The 13,630-nt window shown below is 36.4% G+C and overlaps 1 protein-coding gene and 1 long non-coding RNA gene across 2 annotated transcripts in view; one reads left to right on the top strand and one right to left on the bottom strand.

Moving 5' to 3' along the window:
* Positions 1–13,630, top strand: part of LOC130854543 (uncharacterized) — a 245,939-nt gene that overhangs the window by 146,441 nt on the left and 85,868 nt on the right. The gene's annotated exons all lie outside the window — the stretch shown is intronic.
* LOC130854614 (uncharacterized) overlaps positions 3,138–13,630 on the bottom strand; it is a 28,729-nt gene continuing 18,236 nt past the window's right edge. Inside the window, exons 2-3 of the long non-coding RNA XR_009054072.1 lie at positions 4,713–4,913; positions 3,138–3,359 (exon numbers count right to left, since the gene is read on the bottom strand). This is a non-coding gene — a long non-coding RNA (uncharacterized LOC130854614). The remainder of the gene's footprint in view (positions 3,360–4,712; positions 4,914–13,630) is intronic.

Below are 13,630 nucleotides of genomic sequence, written 5' to 3'. Positions count from 1 at the left end.
TCACTGCATAGGAAAAGGTCAAACTGGGGCAAACGAGAGAGTTCAAGGGGATCAAGTCTTTTGTTAGAAACTGACAGATACCAGGGCTATAATAGAGTTCAGAGTTCCAAAGACAAGAATTGAAAAGTTGAGTATAGATTTAAAGTCAATAAATAAATAGTTATTTTGACAAATTCTAAAAGGCAAAAGTAGGGTGTTAGAGGTCAGCAAGAATCCACAGGACATGCAAGGCAGAGGCTAGAGTGAATTCTTTGGAACAGTGATGCAGGCACTACTGTCTTTTTTCTGGGCCTGTCTGCCTGTCTGTTACATACTGTTATGGACTGAATTGTGTCCCTGCAGAATTCATATGTTGAAGCTGTAACCCTCCAATGTGACTGTTTTTGGAGATGGGACATTTAAGGAGGTAGTTAATATTGAGGCCAACAAGCTGGGGCTCTAATTAAATAGGACTGATATCCTTATAAGAAGAGGAAGAGACACTTGGATGTGTGCACACAAAGAATAGGCCATGTGAGGACACAGTGAGAAGGTGGTCACCTGTGCCCAAAGAGAAAGGCAAGAAACCAATCCTGTTGACACCTTGATCTTGGACTTCCAGACTCCAGAATTGTGAGAAAATAAATATGTGTTGTTTAAGTGACTCAGTCTGTGATGTTTTGTCATGGCAGTCTTAGCAGACATATATATAGTCTCTCTTTTTTTTTTTCTTAAAATAATTAACCTGCTTCTGACAGTAGGTTAGTCCTTATATCATCTGTAACATTTTACACTTAGTCTGTCTTTTGTATTGGTTACCAATATTCATCAAAGTGTATTTTTCAAAAAGTTACTTAACATCCTATTCTTGCCCTCTCTTTGCTCCTAGCAGAAGGTGGGTACAGCATGGTCCGGGGACAAGGGCCCAGACAATCTAGGGAACCAGCTTCTAGGTCTTTGCAAACACTGGAGGTGTTTAACGGCTTAGACCTCCCTGTCCTCATTGTAACATGAAGGGAAACTGTCACTTTCCATTTCATGTATTTATTATTTCTTACTTTGCATTCCTGTTCTCTGTCTTTCTTTATCCTTCTATTTTTTCTCCTTTTGATTTTCTGAATATATCTTTGTGAGCTAAGGAGAAAATGGTATTCTCCAATCTAACAGTGGATACTTTGAAGTGTAGAGAAATTGTCATTTGTTAGAGCAAGTCATTTAAATGATACTAAAATACATCTGTTTGGGACTCTAAAAAATGCCATTCTTTAACAGTTTGGGGAAGTCAGAAAAAAAAAGAAAATGAAAATATATCACTGCTTAAAGCTATTGGACAGGGTAACATTGACAACTTCTGCCAAACCAAGCTTACGTGCACAGTGGAACAATTCCTTTCCCCATTAATATAATTATTTCTCATTAATAGGTTGTTAATTATGAGTTAGGCACTGCCTAGAAATTTCTTTTTTTTTCCTGACCCAAACCAGTAATATGTTTCCCTGTAACTTTCATTTATTAGTTCCAGCTCTTCCTCTGGATCTGGGCATAAAATATGAAATCCATCTTCTACCCAACAGTTCTTCCAGTATCTGAAGATGATCACATGATGTACCAAATATGCCATCATAGAACCCATATTTTTCCTTCACCAGAATGCCATGAGAAATTTAATCATGTGCCTGGCTGAAAGTTAGCCAATCCATTCACTTTAATTACATTCACATTGCTGAGATATGCAGGGCCCTAGAGAATAATGTCACAATTCCTCAGCTGTCATACACCTCACTCTCCTGCCCTAACCCACCTTACACTTGCTGATACTTCCACAGGCACCTGTGCTCATACTTCAAGGATATGAAGCTAGGACTTCCCACCCTGCAGGAGTGGTTGTTTAAAAAATATTTCCCCTAAATATGCCATGTGTTTCCATATCATTGTACCTTTGCATATGTTGGTCCTTCTACCTTGACTAACCTCCCCTTTCACCATTATTTTTCACAACCCAGCTCAAATATTCTGAAAATATACCTTGATTCCCCCAGGAAGAGTTTATTTTTCATTGCTCCCAGATCTGGACACTTGGTTCCTGTCTTCTTCCTTTTTACTCTGTAATGTGACTTAAGTGTCTGTGAAATTTTTGAGGGCAAGGATCATGTCTTTTTTAATTTTTATTTTCCTAGTACTTAAGCTCATTTGCTGAGTTGGCCCTCAGTAAATATTGGTTGGACGCATGATGCCTGAAGAATGAAAGCAAACTCAGATAAAGCTTAAAAACCAGACATTTTTAGAAGACAACTAGTCTGATAGAAAAAAAAAAAAATAGTGGAGGAGGTTGCCAGTAATGCAGGAGAAAATCTTTGGGAACAAAATTAATGGTCTCATGATTCTCTACCCATGTACATAGTGTTCAAAAGGAAATTCATTGACTCATTCCCAGAGTGTATCATGGCCATGGCATGTCTGCTGCAGAGTGGCCTCCCTGCACACCAGCACCTGCTTACTCATTGCCCATCTGGGAAGTATGTGCTTGACAGGGCTTTGAGCTATGCTGCCCTGAATCACTCACCCCCATGATGGGAAGTACCTGCTTCCTGTCCTTAAGTATCAGCACATGTGCCTGTATTATGATAGCCCAACTTGTACCTCTCCTTGGCTGGAATTATGCTAATAATTACTTATCGTATCTATTATTAATTGCTGTCTCTTCTTCAACTTCTCTTCACATTGGTTTTCTCTTGTTTCATAATGATTTCGTCTCTTCTCTCCCTCACCCAATTTTCCCTCTTCTCTTTTATCCACCTTTTCCCTCTTAAATTCACCTAGATCAACAGCCTTTACTGTAAAATTGAAGCATAACTGGACATTTCAGTACTTTGAGTATATGTCAATAACTGTCACATATAAACTTCTTCCTTTACTTCTTGCCCTTCCCCTGCTACTTTCTTGCCTCATTTTACCTACCCAGGTTATAGAAATATCCATGAGGAGAATTTCTCTTACCACTGCCAACTAAATAAATGAAATAATAATAACCTAGACTCTTGTAAGTCAACACTTATGTTCCAGAACAAAATCACAGGCACTGAGAAGATAAAAAGCTGATTTCCTTCCACCAAAGAGCTTAATCAAAACTGGATAATCCAGAGGTACCTAGACAGGGAGCCTCCCCTTCAGAGTAGCCAGAAGCACAGCTGAATCCTTCCTTCTCTCAGCATACTCTCACTGCAGCCTAGCAGGTTGGCCTCATGTGTAGGTGGTAGAAACTGCCCTTCGATGCTGCAGTGTGGAGATCATGTGTCCCTTACTGAAACAGTAGGATTTCTCTCCTCTCTTCCCTCTCTTCAAGAAAAATCTCTGGGACTATGTTTCATGGTGCAATTTATCTGTGAATAGAAGGAGTAGAAAGCTGTATTCAGCAGGTAGCAAATTATGAACTATAGAAGAACTTGGTACACATGATCCAGACACATAGATCCTTAGAGATAGGGTGCCTGGGGTGGAAGTGTCAGGAAAGAGAATGGGATGTAGTGTTTGCGAGGAGGAGCTCTAGGTGGAAACAAATAGGGAGATGTCCTTTGGCACTTTTGTGCCTCAGCCTGACCTTGGAATGGAGTTATACCATTGCTCTACCATTTCAGTTATTACCCTGAAACATACCTCATAAATACAGACATGAGCCATTATAAAAATCCAGTATATTTGAAGTGAAACTGTAAGATAAACACAGTTTGAAAGTCTTTTGAGATTTTAAATGCTGATGAGGTTGAGGAACAATGAGAATGGGGATGTTTTACATTATTGAAGACTGTAAATTGGTACATTACTTTGGGAGGCCTTTGGCAACATTTGGTAAAATTGAATATTTATGTAGTCTTCAATCCAAGCATGTCACTCCTAAGTGTATACTCTAAAGTAGGGATTGGCAAACTTTTTCTGTAAAAGATCAGATAATAAATATTTTCAGCTTTACAGACCGCACATTCTCTGTCACAGCTACTTAACTCTGCCACTGTAGTGTGAAAGCAACCATAACAATATATAAACAGATGAGTATGGCTGTGTTCCAATAAAACTTTATTTACAAAAACAGATGACAGGCCAGATTTGGCTCAAAGGCATAGTTTGCTGACTCCTGCCCTAAAGAAATATTTAATCATATATGCAAAGATAAGTATACAATTATGTTCATAACAGCATTGTTGGCAATAGAACAAATGAGAAAATAAATGTCCATCATTAGAAGATGTATACAATTGTATACATGTGCAATGAAAGGCTGTATCAGAATAAATGAATAAACAGGCACACTCTATGTCATCATGGATAAATCTCACAATGTTTAAGCAAGAAGGATGCAGACAGTATGATGCAATTTAAAGTTTTACAAAATAATTACACATATTTCTTAAGATATGTATATATGTAGTAAGAGTATAAAGACATTTATGGGAAAGACAAATACCAAATTTAGAATAGTGATAACCTGTGGCAAGAGTAAGGACAGTGCTGTCAGGGAAGGGTACATAGGGGACTTAAACTGCACTTTAATGTTTTAGCTCTTAAGCTAATGGGAGATACACAAATGGTGGGTAAGTGAGTGCTCATTATACTATATCCTAGACCTTTTTGTTTGTCTGAAATATTTTATAACATAAAAATTCTAGGGTTTTAAATTTTGAATGCCTTTGTGTTGGATTGCAGGTTTTGACCTTTTGTTGATAGACAGCTGCAATTACCTTGAATCTTAACGTCTCATTCAGTGGTGCGACCTACATGCTCCATCCATGGGGCCTGGTTGATAGCGCTTTTAACATGGGAACATTTGTGTTGCGCAGTGAAAATGCTTTCAATAGGCTTTGTCTTCCAGCAGCACTCTTATTTGTGATCAGAATAGGTTGCTGCGAAATAAATAAATCTCTGTGTCTCACTTTTCTCATCTGTAAAATGGAAATAATAACAGTGCTTACATTAGAGTGTTACTATTAATAATTGTACTTATTAACACGGCTAAAGGAACAAGAATAATGCCTGGAATATAGCATGTGATCAGTAGAATTTTGAGGATTATAACTAATATTGTTTTGTTCAATTCAATGACATACATATCTCTGGTACATTTAGAAAATATAGAAAAATGTCTTAGTATATGTAGCAAGGAAATAAGATATCTAAAGCCCCCTCATTCTCTTTAATGATGATTTATAATTTTATTCAGAAAGATGATCCATAAAACTATAGGAACATTTTAGAAAGAAAAAATAATATAAACTATTTTAAATAATTCATCAGTAATATACATTTGTAAGTTTTCCAATGTTGTTCCTTTAAATATTTGTCTGAAAATTTTCCTTGTGTCGCCCAGGAAGAATGGGTATATAGATAAAATATGCCCAAAGCTTTTTTGGAAAACAAATGAATGACAACAACCAAGAAACAACAAGAACAACAAAAACCAAAAAGAACAGGTTACTATGGAAAATTGCTGGTTGTGGGGAGAAAGGGTTTTCAAAATTTTGTTCTGTTTTGCTTTTCCATTTATTTGTCTTTATGTACTTTACCGTTACGTAAAGATTTCTTGCCCAGATTCTATGGTTTATTTGTTACTATCTGCATTTTCTCTTTGAACATTCTAGTAAGAGATTCATCAACAATCTTTGTCCTTTATTTCACATTTTAGATGGGCAAGTTTTGGTCATCAAGTCTCAAGGTAGGTGACTTTCTTGTTCTCCAGAGAGAATGAGAAAAATTGGAAATGCCTTCTACATAGGGAATTGATTAAGTTCAGATTTTTCCCACACTGGAAAGATGCTGATTTGGATTCACTGTCATGATATGAGTCAGCCGCAGCTGGGAACATGTTGTCCACTTACAGTGAGCTGTTCCATGCTTGAGAAAGGTGACAGACTGACAGGGCAGGAGAGACATGTGCTGGATTTTAGTGTTTAGGAATTTTTTCCATAAAGACATGCCTTGGACTACTATTCCCTTTTGCATGGCCCTTAGGCACAGCTGTCTGGGAAGGACTCTTGTTTTTGTCTCTGGGCCTATATGACAAATGGTCTTTGAGCTTGATAGAATTGAAATAGCCAGAACAGATTCTAGCCTACTGATTGTTGTCATAGAAGCAGGTACCACCAGGGCATGTCTCTCTCATATGCAACCTATAAGGGCAGAGCTGAGTTAAAACGAAGACTGGAAGTATATAGTTTGTAGAGTTGTTGTTCTAAAATAGTGAGAATTCATTTCATTGTGTTTTAGCCAGCATTTATCCAGCACACTGCCTTCTATTTTCTCCACAGCTGTTCACTGCCATACATTTCTGATCCAAAATACAAAGTTGTCCAAAAAAATGTGGAACACACTGACCTGATCTTTCCACCAGGGAAATAGCACTACAGGAAAAATGAAATTATTAGAATAAGGCTTTTATGGGAAACTAAATATTTTTGGATTTATAGGGATGATTAGTCCCCTGCCTCTCTCAAGAGCAATTTATCTTTGTTATTTAAAATTTGGGACCAACAAATGTGTTTTCCAACAAATGTAATTTTGATATCTAGAACATTTAATATGGCTTATGAAAACTGAGGGGGCAGCAAAGGTTGAATTAGAAATTATGAGAAATGTAAGTGAGGGTTGCAGGTATGGAATATAGCATGTGGACTTAAATTGATAATAAAGGAAATAGCAAAGTCTAGGAACCTCTCAGCAACTCATGAGAAGACATATTTATAGGACATCAAAAAGAAATGTATTTACTTCAGACATTACACAAATACTAAAATTTTCATGATAACTAAAATATGTTATCAAAATATTCTTTGCCAAAATGCCTTACTTTAAGGTATGTATAAAAATAATTTAAAATTACTGCATCAGTGCACTCTTCCAAATAGTGGTCACCCCTTAGAAGGAGGAAGAGTACAGTGTTTTGGTTAAAAGCCTAATGTTTAGAGCTAGGGTCCAACATCTCTATTTAACCTCTGAGTGGTTTCTCTCTGAGATTTAATTTTTGCATCTGTAAAGAAGAGATTAAAGTAATTGCCTCATAGATTTGTGTGAGGGTTTAATAAGATAAAGCAGTTCACATAATCCCCAGTCAGTACTCAATAAGGGATATCTATCATAATTACATTATATAATTGATATGTAAATGATAGAACTAAAAACTATTTTTCAGAGTTGATAAATACCCCCTATTATGTAGTTCAATATTACCCACCATTTATCATGTCCCATTTCTTATTAATATTATAAAGGTAGGCAATTTACTTCAGTTCTTAATTGAAAGAGCACAGAATTTAAATTAATGAGGTCTGAATTAAAGAGGTTTTTCTCTAGCAAGTTTGGTATTCAGGATCTCCAAAGGCAATATTTTAATTAATTCTAAGAAAGAATTTTAAAGTAAGTACTGTGTACAGACAATTGTAAAATATTGTGGAGGAGAGAATACAAAAATAGGGACTTCCATAGTTATACATTATTTCTTTGAGTTTATACCTTTTTAATTGTCAAAGTTATTCTTGTTGAGAACATTAAAACTGTAAACTGTGCTTCTGAATCTTACTTATAGTCACTGTCTTAGGAGAGTTAAAGTTCATTATGTTGTAAGGGAAAAATTTTGGATTAATAGTAAGGAGACTGGAATTTTCTTATTTTTCTTAGAAGAAATTTTAGATATTTCTTGGTTGGTTGGTTTTGGTTTTTATTTCTCAATCAGTTGACTGCAAAACTTAGAGGATGTATGACTGGAAGAGAAGCAGAGATGATTCTGGAGGAAATTGTGGATGCTCTTGGTATGGGGTCTATGGGAATTTATTTTTTAGTTGGGGAGGAGAGTAAAGAAGAAATGCAGTGTCCTCTAAAAAGATGTCAGCCCCTTAACAAAATGAGTTCTGATAGAGGCAGTACTGAGATACCTCCATACGCCTTCTTTACAAGTGACTTTGCTGGAAAGAATGAGAGTAGGAAGGGAGGAAATGACTGATTCTATGCAACAGCTGAGAAGTTTTCAAGGGATGATGGCCTGAGAAACAAAGCATTATGTGTAAGATGAAAAACTGTGTATTTCATGGTGGTCTTATTCAGATCAAATAAGGCATCATGAAAGTGCTTTAAAACCAAAAGCTCCATATATGTATATGAAGAACTTCAGTGTAAGGCCCATACTGACTGAATTCTATAAACTTTTGCCATTTCTGATGTTGGCAGCACTCTGCCGGGTTCATCTGAGGATCTTGTTTTTTGGAAGCAGCAGGTGGTATAACTTCTATGCCCATTTTGTTGTGAAAGAAAGTGAAGCACAAAGGAAATTGAATTAGCCTGACAAAATTTCACCAATGGATGATTAGCAGAATTGGCAATTTCAGATTAGTAGATTACTCTGCTCACTAGCTCTTTCAGGTTTAGTTTGTCTTACATAAAGTGTGTTATGCCATATCAGAATCTCTTTGGAGAGTCTCTTCTCCCCAAGTCTCATCCATTTGGTTTAGTGGGGCTCATACTACCTCGCTTCAGGGATGAGGGTGTGTCCCAGATCTGCTTAATGAGTGTACCACTTGTCTTTGGTCACAGTGATTGGTTCAGAATTGGGCATAAGATCCAAGGTGAGCCAGTCACAGTTACTGATAGAAATTGGTGATGCTAAATGATCTGGATAAACTGGTTTAGATCTTTTCTGTCTTTTTACAGAGACCCTGGCATAGAATAAAGCAGATACTAAGGAAAACAGGCCTGTGAAATGGAGAAAGACACAGTGTTCTAATGATATCATGTAAAATCCTGGATCCAACTATCCTGAAGCCAGATTCAGCTCTTACATTTCTAGTTATATGTGCCAACAATTTTATTTCTGTGGTTAATTTATTTTGAGATTGGGTGTCTGTCATTTCCAACAAAAACACCCTTCTTTTAAAATTATTTTCATTTTCCTCTCTTCCATTTCTTCTTTCTTCTTTGCTTTTTCATTTTCCTTCCCTTTCCTTTTTATCCTTTCTTTCTTCTCTTCCTTTTCCCCTTAGTTTAAAGGTCTTTAGTAAGAAACTAAAACAAATACAATCTGATCATACAGGGACTTGAAAATTAGGATAACAGTGTTGGACTTTATCATTTATTCCCTAAAGTTTTTAAATTTTGGAAATAGCATGATAGGAGTTGTACATTAGAATGATTACTCTGGTAGAGTTGCATAGTAGACATTGAAGAATGAAGAGAGTGCATTCATAAAGAGAAATTAGGGTGTTATTCACATTTACAAGGAAGAGTTCTGGTCTTTGATCATTAATCTGTTAGAATAAAGATGTAGGGATAGATACAAATAAAAATAAAAATATTTAAAAGGTAAGCTTTAGTAGAAATTGTTAACTAATGAAATAAGAGGGATAAAGGAGAGTTAAAGATGATTCTGAGGTTTTGAGTGTATATGACTGGGATTTTGATATAACAGAGGATTATTATAAATTGAGCCAGTTGAAGGCTACAGGAGATTGTATATTGAGTTTTATTCTTGCAGAATTTGAATAGGAAGTCATCCTAATCAAAGTATCTTTGATGTCATAGGCCAGATTTGAGTCAAGGAAAGCAATCAAGATAAGGACAGATATCCAAGACTTTAGCTATGGGAACAAATACAACTAGAAGGTAAAAGGAGGAGAGATGAGAAAATGGGAGAGAGGTGTCAAAGTTCAAAAAGCAGGACGAAACCTAAAAGTTCTATTGCTAAACCAAGGAAGATGCAAATTTTAAGACAGAAAAATTGGTGGTCTCATATATTTCAGAAATGAAAGAGACTGATATCTAGGCATATCTCATTCAACCTATAAAGAAGATTTGGAGAGACTTTCCTGGTGGTCCAGTGGTTAAGGCTTGGCCTTCCACTGCAGGGGGTATGGGTTCAATCCCTGGTTGGGGAACTGAGATCCCACATGCCTCACAGACAAAAAACCAAAACATAAAACAGAAACAGTGTTGCAAAAAATTCAATAAAGACTTTAAAAATGGTCCAGATCAATAAAGACCCCAACAACAGCAACAACAAACAAACAAAGATTTGGAAATCTTCATAAATTAAATTTTACTAATATCTTATCAAAATAAATTCCAAGTAAAATAGAATGAAACATTAACAAATAGAAATACTGGAAGAAAAAAACTGAATATTCATCAGATTCCCTGATAGAGAAAACATTTGTAAATTTAGAAGTGGTAGAAAAAAATTCATAGAAGGAAAGGTCATGATATTTGATTGTTTAAAAATAATAAATTTCTGAATGCAAAAAAAAAGTTACTGAATAAGAAAATATGTGTAGTAAAATATGACAGTTAATCAGTTTTACAGAAAGCTAATGAAAAAAATCCCAAGAAAAGAATACACTTAATTATATAAGTAGTGATAGTAAAAAGACAGAAGATTAAGTATGGCCTATTTACTTGTTTCTTCTACTGTATCTTCCAGTTGGATTCTAAGTTCCATGAAGGCAGAGCCCATTTTCATGCTGTTTACTTTTTCAACTCAGCATTTAACACGTTCCATCTTGGGATGGGATGGGATTGGGATGATGATGCTTTTTCTTCAGATAGGAATGTAAGAAAGGAGAGGGTTTGGTGTGAAGATGAACTCAGATTGCCTATGCTGGCTTTGTGGTACTGTGGGACATGCAAATTGAGATGTTCAGTGCACATCTATAAGGTTCTGGAGCTTGGGGAGGAGTTCAAGCTGGAGATATGGCTTTGAGAATGATTAGCCTATAGTTGGTGACTGAAGATACACAATCTTCACCACCCAAAAGAAAGTGTACAGAGAAGGAACTGGGAAAGAATGCCAAGGAAACCCAGCGTTTAAGAGAAAGGAAGAAAAAGCAAGGAAAATTAGGACAGTATGTTCCCACAGGGGTTCAGGGAGGAGATTGCTTTAGGGGAGTAGGATATATTTCACAAAAGGATGCATAACAGGATCATAGTGAATGCTCAGAAAATGTTAGCTATTTTTTTTTTTTTTTTTTTTTTTTTTTTTTTTGGCACACGGGCTTAGTTGCTCCGTGGCATGTGGGACCTTCCTGGAGCTGGGATCGAACCCGTGACCTCTGCATTGTCAGGCAAATTCTTAACCACTGCGCCACCTAGGAAGCCCAGCTATTATTATTATTAAAGAGTAATAGCAGGGTCCTTTATTAATATGTTATTGAATTCACCAGGGGCCAGAGTGGAGATGCAAAAGGAGAGCCAATTGTTAAAGCTGTGTAGAAAGCTGAAAGTGGGGGGGAAAGGAAAAAGGAGGACATGAGAGAGCAGTGATGAGATGGGAGTGAGATCAAAGGAGAGAAGGAGGAGGAGACGATAATACTTTTAGCTCTATTACTGAGTGCTGCCTAGTGCCAGTTGCTGTTCTTAGTGCTTTAACTTACCCAATCTCACCACAGCCCTACAAAGCACTATCCTTATCCACATTTTACAGTTGAGGAAACTGAGAAACAATGAGTTCCAGTAACTTGCTTAACATTTCCTGTTACTAAGGGGTGAACACAAAGTTTGACCCTAGGCATTCTGATTCCTGAGTCCATGTGCTTAATCTCTTCTCTGTACAGCCTCTTAATTATGAGTAATCATAGTAAAATATCTCTCTCTCTTTTTTAAACCAAATCTGTAGTGCAAAAGTCTATTTCCAAGGCTTCTTTAGTACCATATTCTAAAGCTGTTTTTTTAAATTAGTGTTTTAGAGGTCTTTAAATAAGAATATCAACTTATATGTCATTTCATCTTTCTTTGCAATTGTTTTGTACCCTATCTCTGATTTTTGATCTTCGTGCACACTTGTTGCTGTTATTTGATAGCACAAACTGCTTTGCAATGAATAAAAGACACCTGCAGTGTTGCAGATGTAGTATAATACAGCCAAGACACCAGGAAAAGCAACACAGCCTATTTTAGGGACTGTTTTCAACCCGCACCAGGGATCTGAGCAATGACTCCATCACATGTGACGATGAATCTCATTTATCAGATGGGAATACAAATCTCATGAGACTTTTTAAAGTGAGAAAATTCAGAATACCCACAATTGAAGCAAATATGAATCATTTTGATTTTAGTGTTATTTAGTGTCATTCTTAATAAAAATGTTAAATGATATTAAATATTTTATGGTAAGGATCAGGATAAAATTTTATTAACAAACAGCTATTAAATACTGGCAATTTTTCCTAAAATAATTACCATAAGAAAATAGAGAAAAATGTCTTTTGTGAAGCTAAATTAATATAGTTATTTTTGTAAGGATAAGATAAAATAGTGCCTTATGGAATTGATTCCTGAGAGAGGTACTCTTATCACAAAAGAAAAATTAGTTTTGCCCTTCTACAAAATGTTGGATTGACTGTACCAAGAATCAAATCCAGAGTCCCCACGTGGTGTTAAAATGCAGATTAAACAGTAGTAAGTGTATTATTGTATTGAAATGAAAGTTAAATATGTTAAAAAAAAAAAAGACATAACTAAGTAGGGTAGAATTCTTGTAGAGAATAACACAAATTAGAGATTTACATTTTTTTTGAGTCTGTCAAGTCAACCTCTTAAATCAGTTTTTAAGACATATGCCATACTCTGGGCCAGAAGCACTAAGGCTTTTAGCTATCAGTTAAACTCATTTTAACATCCTGTCTTAAAATGCTAATGCCAGCCCCCATTGATGTGTTGACGTTCTAAACCCTAGTATCTCAGAATGTGAGTGTACTTGGAGAGAGGGTCTTTAAAGAGGTAATTAAGGTAAAATGAGCTTATTCAGGTTATGTCCTAATCCAATAGACTTGTTTTATAAGAAGAGCTTAATCCTTTGTCAGTTGCCTCTTTGGCAAATATTTCCTCCCATTCTGAACTCATATATATGGAATCTAAAAAAAATGATACCGATGAACCCAGTGACAGGGCAAGAATAAAGATGCAGATGTAGAGAACGGACTTGAGGACACGGGGTGAGGGGCAAAGGGGAAGCTGGGATGAAGTGAGAGAGTAGCATTGGCATATATACACTACCAAATGTAAAATAGATAGCTAGGGGGAAGCTGCTGCATGACACAGGGAGATCAACTCAATGACTGGTGATGACTTAGAGGGGTGGGTTAGGGAGGGTGGGAAGGAGTCATGGGAGGGAGGGGATATGGGGATATGTGTATAAATACACCTGATTCACTTTGTTGTATAGCAGAAACTGGCACAACAGTGTAAAGCAATTATATTCCAATAAAGAGCTTAAAAAAAAAGAAGAGATTGACATGGACACACACAAAGGGAAGGCCATGTGAAGACACAGGGAGAAAGACAGTCATTTCCAAGCCAAGGAGAAAGGCCTCAGAAGAAACTAATCCTGCCAACACCTTGATCTTGGACTTCTAGCTTCCAGAATTGTGAGACAACACGTTTTTTGTTGTTTAAGCCACCCAGTCTGTGGTACTTTGTTATAGCAGCATTAACATACTAGTACAAAAGGGGTGTGATGTTGAGCTTTCACTCCAGGTATTAACTCCAGATTGCAATAAGTTAATTAAACTACCAGAAAATATGACTGTAATTCCCAGATGATTTTTACTGATTTCCTCCTCCACAGTTTGCAGTTGTTTGGGGAAGGAAACGTTTGATGTCCATTTATTCATTGTAACCCAGA

The sequence above is a fragment of the Hippopotamus amphibius genome, chromosome 1 (genome assembly GCF_030028045.1).
Source record: "Hippopotamus amphibius kiboko isolate mHipAmp2 chromosome 1, mHipAmp2.hap2, whole genome shotgun sequence".
NCBI lineage: Eukaryota > Metazoa > Chordata > Mammalia > Artiodactyla > Hippopotamidae > Hippopotamus > Hippopotamus amphibius.
The sequence above is the reverse complement of the archived record's forward strand: the minus strand, read 5'-3'. Positions and strand labels throughout refer to the sequence as shown.